Raw genomic sequence first — 21,665 nt, 5'->3', positions numbered from 1 at the left:
GGAGGGATTCATATCATGCACTGCACCACCTTCTTGCCATCTGCTTTCTCACTTGGCTCTTCCTTTTCTCTTCCTCTTGCTCTTTCTGTTCTCTATTTCTCACAACCAAGAATCTTTGAAATAGAGTTACTGCCAGTCAGTTCCTTCTCCCCTAACATTCTAGGTTTCACTCTAATCTAGATAATCAGTGCATATCTTCTAATCAAATAGGATATTTCTGAAATAAAATGTTCCAGAAATAAATTCTGGTTATTACTTTTTCACCTCACAACACAAAATGATTTTATAGCTCAATTATGCAATCAATTAATGCAAAGTTACTTCAAAGTTTCATCATCAAAAAACTATGGATTCTACAGGTATAAGTAACAAGGTTGAAGTGAGACTCATGGCCTCATCATTTCATCAAGTCCAATCTTCTTTCTGATTTCTTATTGCAGTAAATATCTTCAGTTTATAGCCACCTTTTAAAAGGTGAGGAACTTGAAGATCTTTATACAATTCCTTCCTCCCCCTCACTTTTCACATTCAATCAGCAACTATGTGTAGCTAATTCCACCTTCTAAATGTTCCTCAAATATGTCTTCTTTCTTATGTCATTTCACCATAATTTCTCAGCTGCAGCATACCAATAGTACACCTTCATAACACCTGCCTCCAGGATAAGTTCAAGCTGTCTTCCATATCATTACTAAAGGAATCGTTCTAAAATCCAAATGCATTCCTCTACTTGGAATATTCACTCCATATATTATGTTTCTTCTAAATCACCATTAAGTAACTATGAAAAAAATCTATAAAAAGCAACTCAAGCATTAACTTAGAGAACAGTGGTCATATCCCCCAACCAAAGATTTGGTGTCATATCTTTGTAGTCACATAGGAACAGGGACACATTTTTCATGGGCATATGAAAGTGTGTATCTTTCTCAGACCTAATTTTATCATAGTGTGAGTAATTTTCTACATCTCTCACTAGATAAGGAGTTTTCTAATGCCATGTATAACTAATACATATTCAGTGATTAGTAACTGCCAGGGAGTATGCTAAAACTATGCATGGATTACCTCATTTAATTGTCATAAACCCCATGAAGTGCATAGTTATTATGAGCATTTTACAGATGAGGAAACTAAGTGTCACAGAAGTAAAGTAAGAACTTAGCTAGATGGTAATGAAGACAAAATTCAAACTTAGAGAAGGCAGCTTGAGAGCTGGTTTTCTTAACAAGTATACTCTCTCCTTTAGAGTTCAAGAACCATTTCTCTCTTTCTATATCTTCTATGTCTAACACAATACCAGAAGAGTAACAGACATACTGTAAATATTCACTGGATGATTACATGAATGAATGAATCATGAAGAGATGACTAATGAATATTTTAATAGAGTGCTTTTCACTTTGATGTAAGAGATTTGCATTAAATACAAGATTTGGCCAGCAAGAGTCTGTACTTAAAATACTAATAAAAACTGAAGGAAAAATATATTTTTTAAATTTGAGAGTATTATAAAGATTTAAATTATTTCTGGGTTTTGAATAAATGTATAAGACTCTGCTTTATGCACAGATACATTCAAAATACAGCCATACACAGAATGAGTCTGCAAAATTCTCTTTGCTTTCCCCCCTGCCCCACATATTTAGCAATTTTAGAGATGGTGACCATAAGTATCCTAAAAAATATATCACCATACTCTTCATCTGTAAAATAAAGACAATGGGCTATACAAAGGTCCCTTCTAGTTCCACCATTTATAATCTTCTGACTTAACTTATATCATATATTTTACTAGTGCACAGTATGTTTTCTTTTAGTTCCAGACTAATTTCTTTTTTTCCCTGAGTCTGTACACTAGTACTAATTGTCATGTCTAATCTATAGGCCAATTTGTAAAGAAAAAAAGAATCCAATGGGGACACTGTAAAGAATCCACAATTTGAAGAGAGTAGAGTGGGAGACATGCTGTGCCTGGACTGAAACAGTTGTTTCAAGAAACTTAAGTGTCTGAGGAAGTCATCCCGAGAAAGGCCATCCACTGTGGTTTGATCTCTCCACTGAAGCACTGGCTGCCCATATGCTTGGTGAAAGCCCAGTCTGTTAGACCCATGCCTAGGGCTAGTTTTCCCCTTGTTTCTGCCCAGGAAATGACACCAGTGTTTCTAAAGTATAAGTGAAATAAAATTTCATTATGGTAGAGCTCTGAATGAAACTGAGGTTACATGATATTACATTAATTGGGCTGAGTAAGTCAACATTGTGCTTTATAAGTGGATAAAGGGGAAAATTAAAAAAGAATAAAAGGGTAATGCTTAAGAACATGTGTGCAGAACTGGACGATTTTTAAAATGCTTCTCAAATATTTTCTCTTTAATCCCCACAAGTGTCCTCTGAGTATATTCATAATTACTTAAATTTTATAGATGAAGGAACTGATTTTCAGAGTGTTGCTTAGGAGCCATAATTAGTAAATATGCGGTCTGGACTCAAATCTAAATCTCCTGTAACAAATTCCTTACATTTTCCATCACTGCACATCAACCCAAGAGAGAGGATATACTCAAGGCATATTTAACTTCCTACAATAAATTATATATATGTATATTTTAATGGCAAACTTTTATGGAAAGAAAAGTAATTTGCATGAGTTGCTATTTAAGAGACAGTTTTATGTAGCTTATGTCTATAAGAACACAAATTATTTTCACAGATATTCAATTTATTATCTTACCCTCTATCAGCAAAAAGAGTTAATTAAGAATATGATTGAGCATTGATGATGGAATGTAATCAAACATTATGTGATTCGTACAAAAATAACATTTAAAGTATCTTTAAATACTTAAAGTGAATCTTTCTTCCTGAACCATGTGAAAAAGTCAAGGACATCGTTCTATAAGGACCAACTGACCTTAGACACCTACCTTTGTGTCAGAAACCACTAACTGCTTACCTCACATAGTCGCCTCCTCTTGTTTACTAAAAGTACCTCAAAAAACTAAATACAGCATTTCCAAGATTTTCTATGCATATGACCTATAAGTTGCTAATAATAGTTGGATGGCTCCAAAGGAAGTTCTCGAAGTGTGAAAGACTCACTGGAATGTACATTTTGCCCTTTACCCTTTCCCTTCTTCCCGAATGGAAGGTGGGCATACTGCTAGATATGGAGCTGCCAATTTGGGACTAGGAAGAGAGAAGTATGAAACACACTGTCTGCTAAGGATGGCTGAGAAAAGAAAGGAAGAACTTACTATTGTAATGGATTGTGGAGCCACATTGAACCAGTCCCGGCCTGCCTTGCATGATACAAATAAACTGATATTTGTATCACTATTATTTGGGTCCTCAGTTATACGCAGCTGAACACAATATCTGACGCATTTACCCCAAACCAATCACTATATCCAGGGAGAATGATGGGAACTGATTGGCTTATAACTGATTGGTCTAAGGCCTCTCACCTCACTAATTTCTGTCCATTTAGACATATTTTTAAATCAGGCCAACCAGGTCCTATATCACAAAAAACATATAGATGCTATAAAATGGGGAAAATCCAGGTCCTGTTAGAAGGGGGAGAAGGAATAATGAATGATAGGTAGTCCCTCATAAATGTCCACTATAATATTCACGTGCCATAATTTATTTAACTAGTCTTCCACTTGTGGATACCAGACTGTTTCTATTTTATTATTATCATAAGCAATGTCTTGTTAAGCTCCTTTGTAGACAAATCATTGTAAGAGTTTCTGTGTGTGTGTGTGTGTGTGTGTTTGTCTGTTCAATAGAAAGAGAATTACTGGCACAGGTCTTACTAAATTTTCTTATAACCCTTAATATATTTTGCTAAATTTATTTTCATGCTTGTTTCAACTCAAGTTTCTGCCCAAGTGTATAAGAATGTTCATTCAAAGTACAGTTACCATCATCATCATTTATTTCTATCACTATATGTATATATTTTGCTTAGTTGCATATGCAAAAATTATCTTACATATTGATTTTAATTTTTTTGATTTAAACAAATGTTTTTAGTTTCAGTTTTTGAATAATAAGCATTTTTATTTGTTAATCATGAAGTAATTAATAAAAAAATTTCAAAAAGTGAAAAGTGTGATTTTAAATAAATGTCACTTAAAAACTCTCTGGAGGGGCCTCCCTGGTGGCGCAGTGGTTAAGAGTCCGCCTGCCGATGCAGGGGATACGGGTTCGTGCCCCGGTCTGGGAGGATCCCATATGCCGCGGAGCGGCTGGGCCCGTGAGCCATGGCCGCTGGGCCTGCGCATCCGGAGCCTGTGCTCCGCAACGGGAGAGGCCACAACAGTGAGAGGCCCGCATACCGCAAAAAGAAAAAAACAAAAAAAACAAACAAACAAACAAACAAAAAAACCTCCCTGGAAGTGGTTCTCAAACTTCTGTTTGTGTGCATCAGCTGGGGGGTTTTCCCCCAGCTATATCGAGGTATAATTAACAAATAAAATCATATATATTTAAGGTGTACAACATTATGATGTGATATACATATACACTGTAAAGGGATTACCACAATCAAGTTAACACATCATCACCTCACAGTTACCTTCTTTGTGGGTGATGAGAACCCTTAAGACTTATAGCAAATTTCAGGTATACAATACTGTATCATTATCCATAGTCACCATGTGCATTAGATCCCCAGAACTCATTCACCTTACAACTGAAAATTTGTACACTTTAACCAACATGTTTCCATTCCTCACACCCCCTAACAACCACCATTCTACTCTCTGATTCTATGAGTTCAACTTTTTAGACTTCACATATAAGTGAGGTCATATAGTATTTGTCTTTCTCTGTCTGACTTATTTCACTTAGCATAATGCCTTCCAGATTCATCCATGTTGTCACAATTGGCAGGATTTCTTTATTTTTTATTGCTGAAAAATATTCCATTGTGTGTGTTAGTGTGTATAACACATTTTCTTACCCATTCATCTGTCAGTGAACACTTAGGTTGTTTCCATATGTTGGATATTGTGAATAATGTTGCAATGAACAGGAAGTGCAGATACCTCTTTGAAATACAGATTTCATTTCCTTCAGATATATACCAAGAAGCAGGATTGCTGAATCATACAATAGCTCAATTTTTATTTTCAACTTTAACTGTATTCCCCCTTCTGTGAACAGTTTATGCCTTTAATTAAGTTTTCTAAGGATCTTATTGTCTTTGTCTAAAGATTGTTTTGGCTTTTCCATATAAGCCAATTATTTTTTCAGTTCCTTAACTGTAATTAAAACTTCTCTTTTAATAATTTGAATTACAAGATTTCAAATTTTAGAATAACCCAAGCTTTTGAAGTATCTTCTGTGAGTTCCTATATTGCTTTTATATTTAATTATATATCAGTTAATTACTCATTTATATTTTCTTGCACCAAATCTTTCTATTATTTTTTAATAGCTTTTCATTTTGTTGATCATCTCTATGGGTAGTTTAATTTTGAATAATTTATTTTTTTAATTTTCATCAGTTTTTTTGTACAGTTCCTTTGCATTGATGATATTTTTCCAGCATGTTTAGGAATATGCTCATTAACGTTTACTATTTCTTATATTATAAAACACAATTAAGAATATAGATTTCCCGGGCTTCCCTGGTGGCGCAGTGGTTGAGAGTCTGCCTGCCGATGCAGGTGACACAGGTTGGCGCCCTGGTCCGGGAAGATCCCACATGCCACAGAGCGGCTAGGCCCGTGAGCCATGGCCGCTGAGCCTGCGCGTCCGGAGCCTGTGCTCCACAACGGGAGAGGCCACAGCAGTGACAGGCCCGCGTACCGCAAAAAAAAAAAAAAAAAAAGAACATAGATTTCCCTTCAAGTTCTTATTTAGCGTCATTAAACTTGACACATCATGCTACTATTCAATCATAATTATCTTATAGTAGTTAATAAAGCATTTTACTCATTCACTATTAATAAATTTATTTTTGTTCCAGATCTATAGGTTCAAGAACAAATGTTAATTACTGAACTACTAATGTTATATTGTAGTCAAGGAACGTTTCTTTAGGTGGAGTTGATATTTCATAATTTGATGAAACATTCTTTGCAACCTAAACGCAATAATTTTTGGCAAACGTTGTGTCTTTGAAAAGAATCTGGGGAGTAATAGCCACAAGAAGGCAGAATAGTAGGCTCCCAAATCTCCCTCCTCCTAAAAACAGATGCACGGAATACACAAATATACATGCATCAATTCCTCCTGAGAAAAACCCAGAAACTAGTTTTGAGTTCCCTACACACCACCAACTGAGAAAATATCCACAGATAGGAAAAGCAGAGACACACTCCGGTCATAAACCGCGCAACCACGCCCCTGGCCCAGTGCCACATAACCTAGACAGAAGCCCCCAACTCCAGTTCTTCCCTGAGGAGTGAAAAGTCTGTACCACACATCTAATACCCCAACTTCCACTGTTTCCACCTGAGGGAACTGAACCCTAAATCACCTACTTCTGGGAGCTGAGAGGGCGGAGTATTCACTAGGCCCCTAGGACCACCAAGCACAAAACGGCAGTTTTTAAACCTGTACAAAAGCATTTCCAGGGGCTGGTCCCCGTGGCCCAGCGCCAAGGGCAGGCTGTGATGCCCAGCTCTCAGCTCCTCCCTGCAAAGGGCCAGACTGCACATCTAACTTCCAGATAACTTCGGAAGACTCTCTGACTACTGCCCGAGGCTCTGGTTTCTAACTTGCTTACCTTTTCTGCTGACAGCGTCCTCTGGGAGCCTGGTCCCGTTCTGGCTGGCGAGACCTGAGTAAACTCAGTAAGGTCGACACCCACAGCCGTTCTGTGGTAATGTTTCCTCTATAGTAGCCGGCGGGAGCGGCTGCCTGAGGAAGAGGTGAGGCACGAAGGCACTTCCGGTGGTTCCTCCCTCTGCCAGCCCCAACTTCCGGGAAATAAAAAAACAGGCGCCAGTTTTTACGGGGAAGGAATTGCACCACATTTCAGTGCCCGGGCTTTTCCGGCTGCTGCGTGAGTGTCTGGCTTTTAATTCATGTGTGTCTGGGAACTGTCCTACTCCCTCTGGGTCTACCGAGAAAACTGGGAAGTTTTGAGTGGCTTTGCAGGCTCTCCTGAGGCGCCTCTTCCTGCCTCACTCCGCACTAAAATCCAGCTCCCAGCTTCTCCCTGGAAAGGGATAGACTGCACGTCCAGTGTCCAACTTTCCAGCTGTTTCCCGAGGGTTTGGCTTCTAAATGGCTTGTGTCTGAGAGTCTGGGACAGGCAGTCAGTCTCCAGGGAGTTTGAAATGGGGCGCCGGCACTTTGTGCCTCAGACCTCCGCCCCTGCTGCAGAGACGGAGCCAAACCTCCAGGTAACCCACCTGTCTCTGAGAACTGAAGGGGCCTCACGTTCTCTTGTCCCCCGAGGGTGACAGAAAACAAAGCAGTCGTGCGAAAGAGCATGTGGCCTGAAGTAGAGTGCAGGCATTGGCCTCAGCTCCTCTCTCCAGCTCTGTGCAGAGCAAATGGGTGCTAAACTCCAGCTCCGAGGTTCTTCCTGAGGAAAAAAATGGAGTGGAAGCACACATCTAGCCCCTCAGCTTTTCAAGATGCTACTCAAGGAACTGACTTCTATCTTGCCTGTCTTGGGGAACTAAAGGGACTTCGCACATCCTAATCTGGGAAAAAAAAAAAAAAAAAAAAGGTAAGAAGAGATGGTTACGTAATTGGCTTGACTGTAGTAATCATTTCATTATGTATATGGATATCAAACATCATGCTATACACCATAAATATATAGTTTTTATTTTAAAAATTTAAGCAAGAAAAAAAGTATATTCCTAATGGCATTTTGGGAGCAGAGCAGTGTTGCTTATATATCTGTTAGAACAGTTTATAAATTATGTTGTTCAAAACTTCCAAAATTTCAACTGTTTTAGCTACTATATCATTTTCCAGCATTGAAAATGTCTCTTAAGACTTTAGATTTTTTAACTAATTATCTTTTTCTATCATGTATCAAACCACCCTTGTAGATAGATAGTATCCTTTTGGGAGAGTGAGGAGGATAGAATATATATGTGTATATATTTTAAGTGGTCTAATCCCACTCCTTTTTCTAAACTCTGTTCATATAACATCTCTTACTAACATCTCATGCTAGTCAGAACTCACCAAAACCCTCGTTAGTAGTATATAAACCTTCAATTCTCATAAACTGACTTCTGAGACTCTCACAAGAGGATGCTCCTTTTTTGGGATAATTTGCTTATTGATACTAGGAATAGCAAGATGTATTCTAATATAGTGTAAGGCTTATGTAAACTTGATTATAAATACATATCCTCATAAACAAATATACATAAACTTTAATGTTGATTTAATATTTTATAGACCCAATGATTTATCTTAGGTACACTCCAAGTATCTATTATAAAATAAGAGATTTTACTTGGTTCCTATAATTTTAAAATCAATTATATATTTATTTTAATCAGTCAGACTCATGAACTATTCCCGATGACAAACACATGGGAGACTTAACAGGCAATTTATTACTTTTACAGTGATTATGCCATTTTGCTTTTTGAGGGATTAGAACACTGATGGTCATCATTCTTGGCATCCCAACCTAGCATAAATGAGCATAGGACTGAATTCTAATCAGAAGTGTTCCTGAGGGATGACATACAGTGATTAGGTGTTAACTTTTTCCTGTTAAATGATTACTTGTCAGTATACTCTAGTCATCTTGATTAGTGGTACCCCACATATTGACAGATTTTCCCCTAGGATGAGATACTTCTAAGATGGCAGCTCTCAAATGTTACATCTTCATTGTTTCATCATTTCCCTTCAGTGGCTAATCTGTTACTGAAATTAAAAGGACATATCTTTCAAGCTCATTCTCAGAATTCTCACTTGTTGATAAATTTTGTCTTACTCCTGTCCTTTTGCTGCTAAAAGTAATCAGAACCATTTGCAATGCTTTTTGACCTACAGTTGGCCTTTGATAAAATAGAAGTTGCACCAAAATATATGCTTTGATATGGATTTTTGGTTTATAATCATTTAAAATATATTAAGGCATCACTGATTAATTAAGAGTAAAAATAATATTTTTATAGATATATTTTCAATTTTCAATGATAAAAATGGTGACTTCTTTGTGTCACATAATTTTATACCCAACATTCTATGATTATGTGTTTATGATTGTTTAACTGTAGAATCCTAAATAATAGCCCTGAAAATCTTCCAGATAATTTGATGTTTTATGTACACTAGCACATTTTGTTCTCATACTATTTTACAAATAAGACAATGAGTCTCAGCAAAATCAAATGACTTTCCTAGTGTACAAAACTAGTAAGGAATGAAGCAAGTACTCACATCCGAGCAGCCTTGTCCAGGGTCTTCTGGGCTTTTTTGAAACCTTTGGAAACATATGGTAAACGGCAATACATCAAACTACATATATTACCCAAACAGAGGATAGGAAACTTCTTATATGCATACGGGAATCCAAGGGAAAAAAAATATAACATTGTCTTGGAAGTGGAATGGCAACATACTGGGCAGGGACAGTGTTTTTGACAAGGTAAGTGTAAAATAGAAATATAAAAGTTCAATTTTTTTCTACTACTAATTACTGTAGCATACTCTTTCTCTTTTTTTACCCAAAACTATTTTTAAAGCTTTTTGTAAGAATGCCACAATTATTCTTATCATTACATATCTTTTTTTCTGGACGTTCTAGACAATAATTAAGAAAAACTAATGAGAAATCGATCTTTGAAAGAGAAAGATTATCATTAGTATTTGTAGAAGTGATTATATTTTTTAAAAATATCCCCCAGAGACACAAGAGGGAAGAGATATGGGAACATATGTATATGTATAACTGAATCACTTTCTTATTATAAAGCAGAAACTAACGCACCATTGTAAAGCAATTATACTCCAATAAAGATGTTAAAAAAAATATCTCCCAAGAAATTCAATTAAAACATTGTTGGAATTGAAAAATTCATCTCACGTGAAAATAAAATGGGAATAGTTTCATATGCCAACATAAAATATAAAATGTCTAATAATAAATGAATAAAATATACAGAACTTAAAAATGTGCATTATACATGTTTCTTGGAAGGAAAATGAAGCAGACAGATAATTGTATATGTGTACCTAATAATAGATGGTATTGTCTCTATTAATTCATTGAGCACATATTTATTGAGTAATCAGTGTATGGCAGGTACTCCATGGATAAAATGTGTCAGCCAAAACATTGCCTTTACAGAGCTTACTGTTGAGTTGAAAATACAGATTAGTCATAGGCACTGTAAAAATAATTATATAACAGAAGGGTGTAACCTAGTCAGGAAGTTCATAGAAATCACCCTAAGAAACAGACTTAAGATCTGAAATAAATTGAAGAGTCTCCTAAGTGCAAAGAATGGGAGTGGATAGCCTCTTCAAAGCAGAGGGAACTTATGGTAAAGACCCTGGTTGGGGCAGAAACATAGCAGTATTAGGGGGAAAATCCTGTGGAGTTAAAATATAGTGAGCAACAGGAAGTACATTACAAGGTAAAACTGTGATAGTGAGTACATATCAGATATTGTTCCTGCAAAGACCTGTTAATGATGTATTCTTAAGAGCAAAGGGAGACCATTTTAACATTTTAAATTAGAGGGAAACATGATTATATTTGTGTTTTGTAAAAATTCCCCTGGCTGCAGTGAGAGAACACATTTAAAATGGAATAAGAATTCAGGGAAACCAGAAAGACAAGAAGGGAAAGCACAGAGGGTGAAGACAAAGATTCCCTCCAGCTTTCTGACTGCAGCAGTGTCATTCATCGAGACAGAAATACTAAAAGAACAAAATATTTCTGGAAATTAAAAACTAGAACAATGAAGTAAAAAAGTTAACCAAATTATCTATCTATCTGTCTGTCATCTATCATCTATCTTTCTATCTATCTGCCATCATTAGAATTTAGTGTGTGATAAAGATGTGATTTTATATAGTGAGAGAGACACAACTATTCAGTGAGTAGTAATGGGACCAATGGCTAACTGCGGGGATTTTTAAAATTAGAACATAATTTCAAAACTTTTAATAAAATAAATTTTAAATATATTAAGTATTTAAAATAATGTTTAAAATTTTTAAATTTAAGAAAATTAAGTAAAGTCTAAGTTAAATATTCTGGGACTAGGGAGTATTCTGATTATTAAACAATTGATCTCAGGTTCAAACTGATCCTTCTGTACTCTGCTTTGTGAGGCTGGGGCTGGAACTTTGCAAACCACGTTTCTCTTTCGATGGCTGGCTCCTATGAGGTTTCTTTTTCCAATAGAAGTAAGTAGAGTAAGGCTGCAGGAGGAAGAACATGCTACTTCTGTCTGTTTCCTACTCCTGTCTCCATCTCACAACTTCTTGCAGCAACAGTGAGCTAATTTCTGTAGCAGCACCTGATTTCAGTTTTCAGGGTTTCCATGCTGTGGAAAAGCATGCTTTTCATATTGTGTCATCTCTTAGGTAGCCCCAACTTAGCATCACCCCTTCTTCAGAAGTCTGAGTTCCAAATTTACAAAACTTTTCTTCCAAGCTTTTAAATGTTATCAATTCCAACCTTATTTCTTTGTCCCCCAGCCATGGAGGTCATTCGTAGCTGCTTCCTTCTGTTATACCTTAGTGACTCCTTTTTGTCTTTCTAGTTCTCTAAGACCTGGTTTACTATTCTTTATACCAACACTCTATTAAGCTGTCTGATGAAGTGTCTGTATCCCGACTAGACTGGCTGATAGGGAACTGTTATTTAAATATGATATACATTAAAAAAAAACTTTAGAAGAAAAGAATTACCGATTTATTAACGTTTATTAGAAAACTGACCAATATTCTCTGAGAACCTACTATGTGCTAAGCACTTCTCTAAGTGCTGGGGACACAGGAGTAAAGACAGACTGAATCCTTGACATTAAGGAGCTTACAGGACAGTGGGGGTTAGATTGTGAGATAAGGCAAGATAAGTTCAAGTGTTGATAAGTGCTTTGATAAAGATAAAAAATAATGATGTGTACAGCTGTAACAGTGTCTAGGGAAGGGACTGGGATGGATATTTGATCTGAGACCTAAAGGACAGTAATGGGCAAACCATGGAAAGACATGAAGTTCCCTAAGCACAAGAAAAAGCATGTACAGTCCTGCAAGTGAAATGATCTGCCATTCTTTCTGTTCTTGAAAGAAGGGGAAAAAAATGTCTCTGCTCCTGCAAGAAAATAGATAGATAGATAGATAGATAAGTACATAGATACATAGATACATAGATAAACAATACGGAAGGGGAGAGTGGAAAAAAATAAAATTAGTGAAGTAAGCTGAAATCAGATCATGTCCTGCATTTTAGGTCATGGAAAGATGTTTGCATTTTATTCTAATTAAACTGAGAGGGCTTCCCTGGTGGCCCAGTGGTTGAGAGTCCTCCTGCCAATGCAGGGGACGCGGGTTTGTGCCCCGGTCTGGGAGGATCCCACATGCCGCATAGCGGCTGGGCCCATGGGCCATCGCCACTGTGCCTGCGTGTCTGGAGCCTGTGCTCCACAGCTGGGGAGGCCACAACAGTGAGAGGCCCATGTACTGCAAAAAAAAAAAAAAAAAAACTTAGAGCATTTTGAAGGGGTTTAACCCGTTAGTGATATTATCTGATTTGTGCATTTAAAAGATCACTCTGACTGCAGTATGGTGTCTGAGTCATCATGGCCAGCAGTAAGACAGGGGTAGAGCCAGGAGTAAAAGCAGAGAGAGTGGTTAAGTTGTTGCAATTGCTCAGGCAAAGAGATAGTGGCATTAATTAAGGGAGAGTATACATTCATTTGTTGAAAACGTGTGTACAAATGAAACATAAAAAGATGTAGTTACAGGAATGTTCATGAAAGCATATTTTAAATTGAGGGGAGTATCTTAGTATGTGCAAATAGAACACACAAGAAAATGAAATTGATACAATAGTAAAAACAACATACAGCTATTAAAATAATTTTAGATTTTTTAAAAATACATGTTTATTGGAGTATAATTGCTTTATAACATTTATTAGTTTCTGCTTTACAACAAAGTGAATCAGCTATACGTATACATATATTTCCCATATCCCCCCCTCTTGAGCCTCCCTCCCACACTCCCTATCCTACCCCTCTGGGGAACATAAAGCACCGAGCTGATCTCCCTGTGCTGTGCCGCAGCTTACCACTAGCTATTTTACATTTGGTGGTGTACATATGTCAGTGCTACTCTCTCACTACGTCCTTGTCTCACCTTCCCCCCTGTGTCCTTAAGTCCATTCTCTACATCTGTGTCTTTATTCCTGCCCTGTCACTAGGTTCGTCAGTACCATTTTTCTAGATTCCATATATATGTGTTAGCGTACGGTATTTGTTTTCCTCTTTCTGACTTACTTCACTCTGTATGACAGACTCTAGGTGGAGAACAGTATGGAGGTTCCTTAAAAAACTACAAATAGATTAATTTTATTTGCTGAAAATATACCTATGGTCTACATGAAAAAATAGATTACTACAATATGTTTGTATATGGGTATGGCCATAGAAAACAGATAGTTACTATATGGAGTTTGTATGACTTTGAGATTTGTTTTTCCCTTACACTTTCTTGCATTTTTTTATTGTTTGAAAATGAGCAATTTTTTTTCTTTATGGTCAACAAAAAATAAAAATATAAGAAAAAGGGAAAATGTTTAAAATTATATGATCCTATCAATAGAAACAGAACAAGAATTTACCAAATTCCAACACCTATTAATAACAAAACCCTCAGTAAACAAAGAACAGAGGGGAACTTCCTCAGCCTGTTAGATAATATATACAAAAAGTCCACAGCTAACATTATATTTAATAACAAAAAGCTCAAAATTTTCCCACTAAGATCTAGTACAAGACAAGGATATCCCCTCCTATCACTCCTTTTCAACATCATACTGGAAATTCTAGCTAATTCAATAAAATGAGGAAAAGAGATATACAGATTAGGAAGGAAGAAATAAAGCTGTCTTTGTTTACCAGTGACATAATGGTCTATGTAAAATTCTGAAAGAATAAGCAAAAAAATTCCTGGAACTAATAAGCAATTATAGCAAGGTTGTAGGATACACAGTTAATATACAATAATCAATTGCTTTCCTGTATACCAGCAATAAATCAGTGGAATTTGAAATTAAAAACACAACACATTTACATTAGCACTCCCAAAAATGAAACAGTATGTATAAATCTAACAAAGTATGTGCAAGATTTATATGTGGAAAACTACTAACTCTGATGAACAAAATCAAACTGAATAAATAGAGAGATATTCCATGTTTATGGATAGAACAACTCATTATTGCTAAGATATATGTCCCTTTCAGTTTGAACTGTAGACTCAGTGTAATCCCAGTTAAAATCACAAAAAAAGTTTTTTGTGGATATAAACAAGCTGATCCTAAAATTTATATGGAGAGGCCAAAAGCCCAGAATACTCACATGATATTGAGGAGAACAAAGAAAGAAGACTGACACTACACTACTTCAAAATTTACTATAAAACCACAATAATCAAGGAACTGAGGTGTTAGTGAAAAAAATGGACACATAGATAATGGAACAAAATAGAGAGCTGTGAAATGGACCCACATAAATATAATCAACAGATCTTTGCCAAAGGAGCAAAGGCAATACAACCGAAAAGATAGTCCACTCAGTAAATGGTGCTGGAATAGCTGAGCCTTCACATGCAAAAAAAAAATGATCTAGACACAGACTTTATATCCTTCATAGAAATCAACTCAAAATGGACAATAGACTTAAATGTAAAATGCAAAACTATAAAATTCTTGGCAGAAAACATAAGAGTAAACCGAGATTACCATGAATATGCCTATGACTTTTTATATACAACAGCAAAGACACAATCCAGGAAACAGATACTTGATAAGCTGCATTTCATTAAAATTTAAAAAGTCTCTAAAAACTCAATAGTAAGGAAACAACATGATTAAAAACTTGGCCAAAGATCTTAACAGACTCCTCAACAAACAAGATATACAGATGGCAAATAAGCATATTAAAAGATGTTCCATGTCATATGTCAACAAGGAAATGCAAATTAAAGCAACACTATGATACTATTACACACCTATTAGAATGGTCAAAATCCAAAACACTGACAACACCAAATGCTGACAAGGATGTGCAGCAACCAAAACTCACTCATGACTAGTGGAAATGCAAAATGTTGCAGCCACTTTAGAAGACAGTTTGGCAGTTTAGTTTTACAAAACTAAACATACTTTTACCATATGATCCAGCAATCACACTCCTTTGTATTTACCCAAAGGAGTTGGAAACATGTCCATACAAAAAACCTGCACATGGATGTTTATAGTAGCTTTATTTATAATTGCCAAAACTTGGAAGCAACCAAGAGGTTCTTCAGTGGGTGAATAGATAAACAATTTTTTATGTAACATTGTGGAATGGTACAACTATGGAGACAATAAAAAGATTAGTAGTTTCCGGGGGCTGGAGGCAGAGAAAAGGATGAATAGACAAAGCAGAGAGGATTTATAGGGCAGTAAAAATATCTGTATGATACCATAATAATGAATACGTGTCATACATTTGTCCAAACCCATATAATGTACAACACCAAGAGTGAAATGGAATGTCAACTGTGGACTTTGGGTATTTAAGATGTGTTGATGTAGGTTCATCAGTTGTAATATATGTGTTACTCCAGTGGGAGATGTTAATACAAAGAAGTCTATGTATGTGTGGGTACAGGGGATACATGGGAAATTTCTGTACCTTCCCCTCAATTTTTCTGTAAATTTTAAACTGCTCACAAAAAAATCCTTTATTTAAAAAAAAAAAAAAAGGAGAAAGAAAAAGAAAGTCTCTTCTTGACCTAAGTAATATTCTTAGACCTCAGCTAATTTGGGGCTTATATCTCCAAATAATATGTTTGGTTTTATGCTATTCTTTGCTATTTCTCCAGAATATGTATGCTTAATTCAATGACATCTGTCTGTATATATGAGTTAATTTGAACACTCCTTGATTAGTGACATCTTCACACCTTTTATTTTTTATTAGTGTTATTTGTAAATGTGTTTCAAGAATTTGTATTTAATCTTTTTTACTCTTTTATGGCTTTATTATAATTGATATACAACAATAACTATTTTAAGGAATATGATTTTATAAACGTATGACCCATGAAATTATCCTCATAATCATGATAATGCTTTATCTATCACCACAAAAGTATCTGCATCGTCTTTTTGACCCTCCCCCAAACCTCCACCCCAGTTTTATGCCCAAGCAACCACTAATCCACTTCTGTTATTATAAATTTTATTGTATATATATATATATATATATGTATATATATAAAGTTCTGGAAAATATATATATAGAGAGAGGGAGAGATAGCTTATACACTCTGGTTTCTCACTTAGTATAGTTCTTTTGAAATTCACCTGTGTTGTCACATATGTCAAGAGTTTATTCCTTTTTATTGATGTTTAGTATTGCATAGTATGAATGTACTATACCACAATTGGTTTATCCATTCATCTGTTGATGGACATTTGGATTGTTTCCATGTTTTGGCTAATACATATTAAGCTACTTTGAATATTTTTGTACAACTCTTTGTATGAAAAAGTGCTTAAATTTCTTTGATCACATATCTAGGAGTGGAATAGCTGAAGCACATGGTAAGGTTTAACTTTAACTTTTCAGTAACTATCAAACTATTTTCCAAAATGGTTATATAATTTTTCATTCCCACTGGCAGTATATGAATGTTTCAGTTCCACCACATCCTTGCCAACACTTGGTATCATCAGTCTTCTAAATTTTAGCCATTCTAGTGGGTATATAGTGATATTTCATTGTGATTTTAAGTTACATTTCCCTAATGTCAAATGGTGTTGAGTATCATATTGAAAATGAATATATCCAATTTGATAAATGGCTAAAAATTTAAACATACCTCACTAGATTTTTGTTTTGGAGTTATCCATTCAGCTTGCATTATTTCCCAATTTACAATCATAGGCCATGGTTATATGGTTACATTTTATCTCAAAATTTCAGAGTGACTTTCCTCAGTTCTAGGTGACTTGTCAGATTTTTACAAGTCTTCACAGACTTTTATTTACTCCAAATATACCTTCTCCACCAACACAGCAATGCCCATCACCTTTGAAATACATATCTTTCATAAATTCATACAAAATAGCTTACAAGTATGACTATACCTCCCCAATATTTTGAAAGGTTAATATATTTATTCCAACATAAAGAAGAGAACTGGACAGCCAATATTTTTACCAAGATCACGTAGTTATTAAGTAATAAACTAAGGTTCAAAATACATCTGCCTCATTCCAGAGCCTACATGCTTTCTACTTCATGTTCTTTGCTCTGAAGGTTAACACCAGTTTTCTTTCATTTATGGTTTGAAAGGAAGGCACTGAAGAAAAAGGCTTAGTCTATTTGGAGTAAGTCACGATTTTGCCCAAAATCTTTTAAAGTAATATTTCTCAATTGTATGAAGAAGAAAATGGGTAAACACAGCACTGGATTAGTGGAACTCAATAGTAAGAAACAAGGTTATATTTTCAAAGCTATTCTTTATGCATTCAAAGGATGTCAAGTCCAACTTAAGAACTCTATTGACATATGTCTCATATTAAAGATTTTAGAATTTTTCATCTCTATAAATGAGAGTTTAATGGATATTAATGCATAAATATTATAGGAACATAGTCATGCTTCTGAAGCTTCAAGACATAGAAAGCTTTCAAGTATGCCGTCTCCTCTGTTCATGTATGGCACAAAGAAAAATAAGTATGAATGAACAAACGCTTTCATAATTTTTCCATTTTTCTTAAAATTTTAGTATTTCCTTCAAACATTCTTTTTCTTGCAACAAATGTATATTGAAAATTTTCTTGCCTCCATGGTAAGGAATCAGCATCTTCAATATGTAAAAATCAGTTGACTGGCATTTTCATGTTAAAATTCTTGCGAGGATTTATTTTTTTAATTAGTACCTATCCAAGGGTTTGAAATTTCCTGGACAAGGTAATACCAGGAATTTATCTACAGCCCACTCACTTTTTAAAAATTACTTTAGTTAATAGAAGAACACATCTTCTAGAAAGACCCTGGAATTCATTGCATTAACATATCTCCTCAGCAACACACTGTCCTGCTCAGATAACTCTAAATTACCACTTCAAAACATCTCCAACTAAAAATGTTCCAATTTCTGGTCATTGTCTCCTACCTCCCATTCTATATCCTATTTCCTATTTTAGTATCCTAACTTTATAATGTTTCAACCCCAATATTACCTCTAATTTATTAACCATGTGTTATTTTTGGTGTGGGAGGTTTATCATTTTTCCTTTTTAGTTTATAACCTGGTCTAGCACTATAACCAATGCCACGAATACCATCTCTACTCCAATACCCCCCCTTTCCCCCCCCCACCAATGGTACTTACCTGACAAAATCTAAATTCTCCACCTACTTCTGCAGTATACCCTGATTACTGAATGTAGGAGCTGCTGAAGAATATGTAATCTCACTGATGAGTCTTTCTTCTAATTTTTGGCCGCAAATAACCAGCCTTCCTGCCTTCCATAAATGTACTGCATTTCTCTCAGTCATTTTCTCTGTCTGTCCAGACCTGTTCTTTACACATCTGAAAACTGCACTCTTTGTTGGAAAATTGATCTGTAAGGATGGGATCTCCAGGTTTTGCAATATTTCAGCCTTTACTGGGAGCAAGAGTGATTGCTGGAGACTTATTTATCATATGTCAATTTGAATCACTCAAAATTATTGGTTTCTATTGCCAACCCTCCCCACTAACAAAATTTGGATTTAGGAGTACCCATACTTCTCAGGAACTCACGCCAGCATCCAAATTCTTTTCACTTTCTCTCTGACTTCCTCCCTCCTCAGGGCAAGGGTTATTTATCTGGTCTCCAGGGAATAGAATTATCACTCATACTTTCAATTACATATCTAACTCTATTGCTATAACATGGGGTCTTTATATCCCACTCCTAAAAGCCAAGTTTTTAACTTCCTGTCAAGACTTTTGTTATTTTGCATTCTACCCTATCATCTCAATACAATAGGTCAAGCTGTATGTATGGGAAGAAACACTGAAATAGCTTGAAATATTATGGAATACTGAGGAATAGCATCATATTTCACACATATTCACATATCAGTCAGTCAGTCAATCTCACACACACTCAAATATTTTATATTTGAAGTTGTCTAAATTCACTGAAGTTTTCTAAATTAGTCCCAAGAACACATTAACTGTAAATTGAGACTTCTTCAGCAGGTAACGAGTTCCCATTACTGGAGGTATTAAGGTGAATTAGGGAAATCATCTCTCTAGTATACTGTCCAGTAAATTAATGCATCATAAATAAGGAGATTGAAGAAGATTGCTTTCTAAAAAAGATGAATATTGTGATTCACTCAAACTCTGAAGTTTTATGCTTCTAGTGATGAGATTTGGGATATAGTAAAATTATTTAGTTAAGAGCCTTTTCCTACTACAATATATATCTCCCTGATGCACTACCATATAACCATTACAAACTCAAGCATCCTCTGGATTATTTTAGGTGTCTACAGTACATAGATGGTTATTGTGATATTCTGTTAAACATTTTCCCAACCTCAACAACCCCTTGTATTGTTTCTTAGGCCTTATATGACCTTAAAATTTTGGAAGATAATTGTTCAGAAGAGTGTTAGGTGTCCTGTGGGTTCAGGAAAGAACAATTTCTTTTGTAAATACTTATATTAAGAGTAAAATGACCCATTTTTACTCTTAATATAAATATTGTTGAAACTCTGTTTTAGTAGGTACAATAGATTAGACAAAAGAATGCATAGAAGATACCTCAAGAAGCTCCAATAGATACAAATATATTTAATCATTAAACTAGGCAGGAAGATAAGTGTTCTAGTATAGGTGGACATCACTGCAATGAAAATTAGGGAGGGCAGCAAGTGAAAAGTGGCATGACGAGTGTAATTTTGAAGGACAGGTGAGAAGAGAATTGAGAATAGGCACAAATAGCAGTGTGAGAGGGGTGAAGAGTAGTTACTGATTTTTTTTTTTTTTTGACCACCCCACGCAGCTTCCAGGATCTTAGCTTCCGGACTAGGGATTGAACCTGGGCCCCATCAGTGAAAGTGCTGAGTCCTAACCACTGGACTGCCAGGGAATTCCCTAGTTACTGATTTTAAAAGGCTCTTTGCTCTGTAATCATGACACCGGATGGAATTAAACGTTTCCAAATGAACAGGATCTGCTATCTTGAAGTGAAATCAGGGTGACACTAGCAGTGTTCTCTCCAGTGAATAAAGGTTTTCTACAGTTCCTTCCAACCCTGTGGAGCCAACAAGGCCAGTATTTTGAATAACGGTGTTTTTATCTTAAAGCTACTGTTTCTCATTTAAATTTCGTTTTGGTTTAAACTTTCAATCACGTCAAAATCATAGAATTTCATAAAGAAGCTCCGTATCTAGTTCTTAATGAAGAAAATACTTTGTTTGCCAATAGATAACTATGCTGTGTTCTACTTCTTGCCACAAGGAGTTCCCTGATACCTAGGATGATCATTAGTCCCCTTTGCCCTGGAGAGTCCCAGTTTAAGCCTGTTTTCCAGGTTTAGTTGTTATTAGTTATTTCTTTCACTCAGAATTAATATGAATGATAACAGTAATGAATAATAAATTATATGGCCACCCAAAAGATAATGCAAAAATATTGAAATTTATTTTTGCTACAGACAGCATTTTTGTTTATTTCCTTTAAAAATGTAATTATTTAAAATTTTATTTTTATCTGTCTCATGGATCAGTAAAAAATAGAGTTTAAACTGTAGACATGAAGATACATAAACTATTGAGATAGGTCATCAATCACTGAGTATTGTGCCAACCACGGAGGTATCACTGAGACTCCTAACTATAAAATCAATAAGATATAAAACAAAACATATACCAAACGTAACTAATGAATCAGTATTAATAGCACATTTAATGTTATAGGATTTCCTTAAATACTTACTTTAAAATCAGTTTCATTAACAAGGGGCTGCAAACACAACTGTTTCACCTCCTCAGATTGTTAGAGATTTGTCACAATGTTTGAGAAACACTTGTTTAAGTTCACAGTAACAGAATTTAAGTTTGCTGTGATCTACTTTTAAAAAATAATATGTAGAATAACTGTGCAGACTGAAACACACATAAAAGAGGACTTTATGAAATGGTTTGCAAATCATGAATTTGCAACAAATGACAACTTCCAGTGTGTAAACTTCATATTACATTTCTATAATTTTTAAAAATTATCTGAAGGAGAGAATATAAAGGATCAAAGCATGTATTTCAGTAGTTTCTATTAAAAGATAATTTTTCAAGGTATTAAATCATATACTGTATTATTGAGATACTAATATTTAGTTTTATCTGGAATTATTAACATGGAATATTTTCTAGTGCACTATTAGCTACAACTACTCTAGTGCAAAAGGTATGGGAATA

Source organism: Mesoplodon densirostris, chromosome 12 (genome assembly GCF_025265405.1).
Source record: "Mesoplodon densirostris isolate mMesDen1 chromosome 12, mMesDen1 primary haplotype, whole genome shotgun sequence".
In the NCBI taxonomy this organism is placed as follows: Eukaryota; Metazoa; Chordata; class Mammalia; order Artiodactyla; family Ziphiidae; genus Mesoplodon; species Mesoplodon densirostris.
The sequence above is the reverse complement of the archived record's forward strand: the minus strand, read 5'-3'. Positions refer to the sequence as shown.